This window comes from Silene latifolia, chromosome X (genome assembly GCF_048544455.1).
Source record: "Silene latifolia isolate original U9 population chromosome X, ASM4854445v1, whole genome shotgun sequence".
Lineage (NCBI taxonomy): Eukaryota > Viridiplantae > Streptophyta > Magnoliopsida > Caryophyllales > Caryophyllaceae > Silene > Silene latifolia.
In genome coordinates, this window is record NC_133537.1 from 101,796,001 (window position 1) to 101,804,280 (window position 8,280).

At 35.6% G+C, this 8,280-nt stretch overlaps 1 non-coding gene across 1 annotated transcript; it reads left to right on the forward strand.

Moving 5' to 3' along the window:
- Window positions 1-7,642: 7,642 nt before the first annotated feature.
- Window positions 7,643-7,749, forward strand: LOC141625066 (small nucleolar RNA R71). The gene has a single exon (XR_012534864.1). It is a non-coding gene; the product is annotated as a small nucleolar RNA R71 (small nucleolar RNA).
- Window positions 7,750-8,280: the final 531 nt, after the last annotated feature.

Genomic DNA, 8,280 nt, shown 5'->3' on the forward strand with positions numbered 1-8,280 from the left:
GGGTGCTTCCTTAGAAGACCATCTATTTTGGTGGTTAGTTGTCTTGGAGGATCATCCATTTTCATAGCTCAAGAACAACATCAAGGAAGGAGTCCTTGAGTTGTGCCCAAAACTTACCTTATACAATGTAAGGATTTTCTTGTCTTAAGATGGTTTAATACCATTTTTCTTGCTTTTATTTGCGTGCATGTAGATTTAGACCATATTAAATTAATTTGTAATTTTAATATCATAATATGAGTATTAACATGGTCTAAATAACTAACAAGTGGTATCAGAGCATTGTTAAATACATGCATGTTGTCTTAAGACGATTTTAGTAATTTATGAGATAAATTAATAAAATTGATATTATGTTACTAAAATTAGTTTTATCACATAACATGGTCTTGCATGTAAATAATCTGGTCTTAGGATAATATGGGACGAAAATTTGATTTTTGTTAAATTTTTCCACTTTTTATAACTTAAAATGGCATAAAATTGAGTAAAAATGCATTAAAATTAATTAAGAGTTAATTAAATTGGGTTGCATGTTAATTTTATGCATATTTATTTAGAAATAACCACATGTATATTCTACTTATGAGATAAGTAGATACTTTAAGTTAATGTGATTAATTTAGATAGTTTATTGATTTTTATTTGATAAAAATTGGTAAATAATGGTTATTTTGTAAATAAATATTGATTTAATTTTTGGGCTCAAAATTTTTGAATTTTTAGCTCATGGAAATTGTTCCAAAATGTAAAAAATTTTATTTTAAGTCATTTCAATTTTTTATGGTTTGATTTAGAATTAAATCGTAAAACTTGTGGTTTTACCGAGTAAATTATGAAATTGTTTTAAATAAATTTTAAAATCAAAAATTTTCACATGCATGTCATTTTGGTGAAAGACCAGAATGTACCAAATTTTAATATTTATTTTTCCATAATAAATTTTATAATTAAATAGAATTTTTCCATAATAATTGTGAATTATTATGTCTTTTTGTCATAATTCATGCCAAATCGTCACTACATGTTTTTATTTTGTTGTTATCGATTTAATCGTCTAACATTAACTAATTCTGTTCACTTAAAGGTGATAGACAATTAAATTGATAAGATCTCTCACATTTGTTTAAAATTGAGATTAAGCCTTACCAAATAATAGCACCTATGAATCCCTTCTTCATTAGAGGTAGGTTCGGATCACCGAGGTACACTCTTTTTACATTGGGTAAGTAGGATAATAAAAGTTATTACGCGTGAAAATTGGTTGGACTCAACGGGATAAATATGGGTTGAATCGGTCCACCGTGCCCATATTTATTCGGGGGCAAAAAGATAGATTTTAAGAAAATCCGTCAACCAAGAGTTCTAGTAGTAGAATCAGTCAAAATGTTGACTCCCCAAATTTATATAAATATGGGTTGAATTGGTCCACCATGCCCGTGTTTATATAAAATTGGATCTTGGAATCAATTATATAATTCAGTGGGAGATCCTTATATAAATGGGAACTTGTTAAAATAGTTTCACAAGTTAAAAAATTTTTAGATGATAAATGTTAATCTTTCCTTTATTTCCTTTGTAGTAATCACGATGACTTCTACTAGTGAAACCGTCACCATAGCTAGAGATTCATGGCTACGTTCTTTTATGGACAAATATGTATTAAAAGCCGACGGTAGTAATTTTAAAGATTGGGAGGAACAACTTCGATTAGCTGCCGCAGGTGATGGCAAATTACGCTACCTTGTCGATCCCTCTCCCCCTTCGCCTAGTACTAGGGCCACTGCCGATGTAAGGGAGGCTTTTTCAAATTATCAAAAAGAATCTGCTGTAATTAAAAATGTTTTGATTTTTTCAATTGATCCTGCTTTACAAAGGCAATGTGTCAAGTTTCATGATGCACATGAAGTATTCTCGAGGCTTTCAACAATATTTTCTCAAGCCCCGAGAATAATTCAATATGACACCGCAGTTCATTTCTTTGAGGCTAACATCAAAGATGGTCAACCTGTAAGTTCACACGTACTTAAAATGATTGAGTACGTTGAAACTTTAGAGGGGTTGGGATGTAAGATCCCCGACGAACTAGTGGTGGACCGAGTGCTCCACTCTCTCTCTCTCACGTAAAAGGATTTACCCAATTTAGGGTAAATTATAATATGACAAACATGAGAAAGAGTTTACATGAGCTCCCTTCTCTGCTTGTGCAAGCAGAGAAGGACATGGGATTGAGTGGGAGTACAAGGAAAGATGTGCTTGCGATTAACGTGAAGGGGAAGAAGCAGTTTAAGAGGAACGCGGGTAAGAAGCCCGTTCAGGTGGAGGACAAAGGTAAAGCAATTGCGAATTGCTCTACCAAGCCAAAACCTATAAAGGGTAATCCTCTTAAATATACTTGTAATTATTGTAATAACAAGGGACATTGGAAGCGTAATTGCACGAAATACTTGGATGACATCAAAGCTGGCATTGTGAAGCCAACATGTAATTTCTTAACCGAATCTTGTATCATAGACATAAATTATGCTTCAAATACAACTTGGGTATTAGATACTAGTTGTGGTTCTCATTTGTGCAATCATTTGCAAGGCCTAAAAAGCATAAGAAAGCTAAACAAGGGTGATGTCGATCTCCGAATGGGAAACGGGTCTAAAGTAGCTGTCGTCTCAGTAGGAACTTATGTACTTAGTTTAGCTTCAGGGTTGGAGTTGCATCTTAATAATTGTTAATTTGTACCAACGCTATCTAAAAAAATAATATTCGTATATGTGTTAGACACAGAAGGGTTTTCCTTTGTAATTAAAGACAAGTGTTGTACTTTTTCCCTTAATGGGATTGTATATAGTCAAGCTATTTTAATCAATGGTATTTATATTCTAGACACTTGCAACGATGTTTATTATTTAGATAATAAAAGACTCAAAACAGGTGATCCCGATCAATCTTATTTATGGCGTTGTAGATTAGGACACATTAACGAGAAACGCATTAAAAGACCAGTGTCAACTGGTATAATTAAACCTTTTGATTTCGAATCATTTGGTACATGCGAATCTTGTCTTCTTGGCAAGATGACTCATTCACCTTTTCTAGGAAAAGGATCTCGATCTAGTGAGTTGTTGGATTTAATACACACCGATGTATGTGGTCCAATGACAGTCACTGCTAGAGGTAATTTTGAGTATTTCATTACTTTTACCGATGACATGAGTAGATATGGGTATATCTACTTAATAAGGTATAAAAGTGAAGCTTTTGATAAGTTCAAAGAGTTTCATAATGAAGTAGAAAACCAATTAAATAAGAAGATTAAAGCATTACGATCAGATCGTGGTGGGGAGTATTTAAGCAATGACTTTAAAGATCACCTTAAGAACTGCGGTATTGTATCTCAGTTAACTCCTCCTAGCACACCACAATTAAATGGTGTGGCTGAAAGGAGGAATCGAACTTTATTAGATATGGTTCGATCGATGATGAGTCAAACAGAGTTACCTAAGTCATTCTGGGGTTTTACCATTTTATCTGCGGTACAATCACTTAATAAAAATCCTACTAAAGCAACTGACAAAACTCCATATGAGATATGGAAAGGGAAAGTCCCGAATCTGCGATACATGAAAGTATGGGGTTGTGATGCTTATGTCAAGAGCAAGTCTGACGATAAGCTTACACCTCGTTCTGAAAAATGTATTTTTGTAGGCTACCCTAAGGAAACTTGTGGATATTACTTCTACAATAGTAACGAGAATAAAGTGTTTGTTGCTCGTAAAGCTGTCTTTCTAGAAAAGGAGTTTATTTCTAGAAGACAGAGTGGGAGAAAATTTGAACTTGATGAAGTTCAAGAGCCACAAACTGATGTGACAGTGCAGGAAGATGTTCCTTCAACGTCAGAATCGGTTATTGTTCCTGCGGAACCTAGGAGGTCAGAAAGGATTAGTCGCCAGCCTGATAGATACCTTGGTATTATCGAGGAAGATGGTGACTATGAGGTTTTACTTTTAGAAAGTGATGTACCCAAGACCTATAAAGCAGCTATTACGAGTCCTGACTCTAAGCTATGGCTCGAGGCCATGCAATCCGAAATGGATTCCATGTACAATAATCAGGTATGGGACCTGGTTGACTTACCTAAAGATGTTCGACCTCTTCAGTGTAAGTGGATATTCAAGATTAAAATCGGCATGGATGGACATAAGGATGTCTACAAAGCTAGATTGGTGGCGAAAGGTTTCACTCAGGTTCATGGTTTACACTATGATGAAACTTTTGCACCAGTTGATATGCTTAGATTTGTTCGGATAATGTTAGCGATTGCTGCATTTCATGATTATGAGATACGGCAAATGGATGTCAAAACCGCTTTCCTGAACGGGTTTCTGAAAGAGGAAGTGTTCATGACACAACTTGAGGGTTTTGTGGATCCTAAAAATCCTAAGAAAGTATGCAAACTTAAGAGATTCATTTATGGTCTTAAGCAAGCGTCAAGGAGTTGGAATCATCGTTTTGATCATGTTATTAAACAGAATGGTTTTTCTCGAAGTGTTGAGGAACCATGTTTATACATGAAGTTTAGTGGGAGTAGAGTTGTTTTCTTACTTCTTTATGTGGACGACATATTACTCATTGGGAATGATGTTGATATGCTTGCTTCTGTTAAGAAGTGGTTGGGAAATCACTTCCAAATGAAAGATTTGGGAGAAGCTCGGTGCATCTTGGGTATCCGGATCTATAGGGATAGATCCAAAAGGATATTATCATTGAGTCAAGAAGCCTATATCGATAAGATTCTTGACCAATTCAATATGAAAAACTCCAAGAGAGGTTTTCTACCTATGGGCAATGGGATCACTTTGAGTAAGTCACGTGTCCTCATCGAGCCTAAGGATATTGAACGCATGAAATCGATTCCCTATGCTTCCGCTGTTGGATCGATCATGTATGCTATGATGTGTTCTCGTCCAGACGTCTCGTATACTTTGAGTATGACGAGTCGTTTTGAAAAACTCGGTGAGAGTCACTGGATAGCCATCAAGAATATTCTAAAGTACTTGAGAAGGACTAAAGATTCATTCTTAGTGTTTGGAGGAGAATCTGAATTACGTATAAGAGGTTATACGGATGCGGTTTACAAACCGATAGGGATGATTTGAAATCCCAAGTGGTTTTGTCTTTTTTTGTTGAACGGAGGGGCGGTTTCTTTGGAGAAGTTTCAAGGAGTCTCGTGATGCTGATTCTACAACGGAAGCCGAGTACATTGCAGCCTCCGAACCCGCAAAGGAAGTCGTTTGGATTAGGCAATTTTAGAGGGATGAAGGTAGTTCCTACCGCCGAGGATCCGATCACTTTGTATTGTGATAACAGTGGGGCAATTTTTCAAGCAAAAGAGCCCTAGTCTAGTAACAAATCTAGACATGTACTTAGGAAATTTCATGTAATTAGAGATTTAATCGAAAGGAAGGAAATTACAGTTTGTAAGGTTGGGACAGTTGACAACATCGCTGATCCTTTAACCAAACCTTTGTCTCAAGCTAAACATGATATTCATGTAGTTTCGATGGGGTTGAGACGAATGCCAGAACTGTTGTAAATTATATGATATGTAATCATCAAAATATTATATTTATTATTCATATATGATAAGTTGCATTTATCGTTATATTCAGTTTTATGTCTGAATTTATATACTTTGTTTTCTCCAAATAGGTTATAAAGACAATGTCGAACCCTATTAAGTGAGCTGGATTAACATTGTATTTTGTCCCTAGTTACTTAATAAGGTGACGTCTCGGAGTGACTATATCATAAGGCGATAGATGACAGGTTCGACTATCATATGGTCATAGTGATGACTGGTCGATTACATAGGCATATTGTGAGACAATTTGTCGGATAGTGACCGTTTATAGAGTCCTTTTGTTGTTAGGTCGTGGCAAGGATTTCTATTTATTCCTTTGAGTCATTCTTTAGACTGGTGACTATTTGTCTGAGTTGGTACGGTTTTCCGGTGGCTTTGGTTTTTGTTCTAGGTCGCACCGTAAAAGGAGGCCGATGAGCATTTACTGGGTCATTGTGATCTGTATCGAATGAAGAAAATAGGTCAACGGGATTGTCCTTTTAAGTCATATTTATCTCAAGGCCACTCGAGGAGAGATGACTGTGAATGCGTGGCCACGCTCGGATGCAATCTATAGTAGATTATCCGGTCAGACAGTCATTCTCCTGATCGAGGAAACCACTTTATGATATGATCACGTGCAAGAACGACCTGAAAGACATCTTGCATTGAGTGGGAGATATTATTGGACAAGAGAATTGGTAACGCACACTTCTGTCAGACAAGTGGGAGATTGTTGTAGTGTCCTCCACAATGAGTGCGTTTACATATTAAATCTCGTAAAAGGAATATCAGGAATTTATCTTTTTATTTGTCAGCTGGTCAACGTTAATCGGTAATGATTGGCTGATTAGAGTTTGACATTACTGTCGTGTGACGACAGTGATCAGCTGATGCCTTTAGGTCACACCTATAGGATGATGTCCAAATAGAATAAATTAATTATTTGTATGAGATACGAGATAATTAATTCCTTGTATTATTTGACTTTTAGTTAGTCACATAAATATATTATTTGATGACGGGTTACGAACTCGGGAAAAGGAGATTTATTATTTAGTTATGTGATATTAAATAATAAATAAATGAATTAAAATTTATTAATTAATAGTTAATTAATTAATTTTATACGATATGTGTATATGTTTTACGTGGAATTAATTAGCTATTAAATTTTACAAGAGGTTGTAAAATTAGCTAAGTGGGATAATATTGACATACTGTATGTTGATAAAATAGTCTTATGACCACTTAATAGTTAAGTAGTCATTGGTAGTTAATTTGTATTATTTAAGTGTTAAATAGTAAAATTAATATTTAATTATGTAAGATAATTAAATATAAGACTTATAAGCATTTGTGGGGCAAATGTCGAAAATCGAAATGGACCCAAAATGGTCCATATGGACTGATTTTTTTAGGGCATTACAAGTGTTCATTTGGTGGAATTTTCCACTCATAATTGTCCCCCCCCCCAAGTTGCCTATAAATACCACCAAACTCCACCATTTTTTGTTGTTGGAAAAATTGGTCTTTTTTTGTTGTTTTGGAAGGCTCACTTGGAGCTTTTAAAGACCATTTTTCTTCTTATTTTGTTCATCTTAAAACATTTAAAACCCATATAAAATAAACTAATAATATTATCAAAGTAATAATATTATCTATTACATCAAATATACAATAAACAAGGTTTACTGCTACATATACCTAGTTAGTATTTTAGTAGTATTTTGGGTTGATTCTTGGGTGCTTCCTTAGATCACCATCTAGTTTGGTGGTTAGTTGTCTTGGAGGATCATCCATTTTCATAGCTCAAGAACAACATCAAGGAAGGAGTCCTTGAGTTGTGCCCAAAACTTACCTTATACAATGTAAGGATTTTCTTGTCTTAAGATGGTTTAATACCATTTTTCTTGCTTTTATTTGCATGCATGTAGATTTAGACCATATTAAATTAATTTGTAATTTTAATATCATAAGATGAGTATTAACATGGTCTAAATAACTAACACGTACCACTCCAGGATCCCATGGTGGGGACAACTAGCAATAAGGTCTTGATATCGATCCCAAGCTTCACCCAAGGATTCCCCATCTTCTTGTTGGAAAGTATGGATTTCATTACGAAGCATGGTGGTCTTGGATGATGGATAGTACTTGGCCATGAACGCCTTAGCTAAAGCGTCCCATGTTTTGAATGTATCCGGAGGGTGAATATCCAACCACCGGTCCGCCTTACCCATCAAAGAGAATGGGAACAACATCGTCCTTAGAGTGTCCTCGGATACCCCTTTCTTCTTCATCATTGAGACCTTTCTCTTGAACTTTCGTAGGTGGGCATGACCAACCTCTTCAATATGCCCCTCGAACAAATCCTTCTCGATCAACCCAACTTGGGCGGGATGCATCTCAAAGTTGTTGGGAGCCAAAGTGCCAAAATTAATAGGGTTACATGAATCATTATGGTTAGGCCGGTTGTGATCTCATAGAGCCATTTGTGGTGGTGGTTCTGGTATTTGAGGGGGTGGTGATTGAGGTGGACTTGGAAGTGGAAAGTTGTGAAAGGGATTTTCTATAGGGATCTCAATTGTGTTGTTTGGTTAAAGTGGGGTTATGGTGTCAATGATTGGTAGGGTGTGTGGGTTTGGTTGGTCTATGTTTGC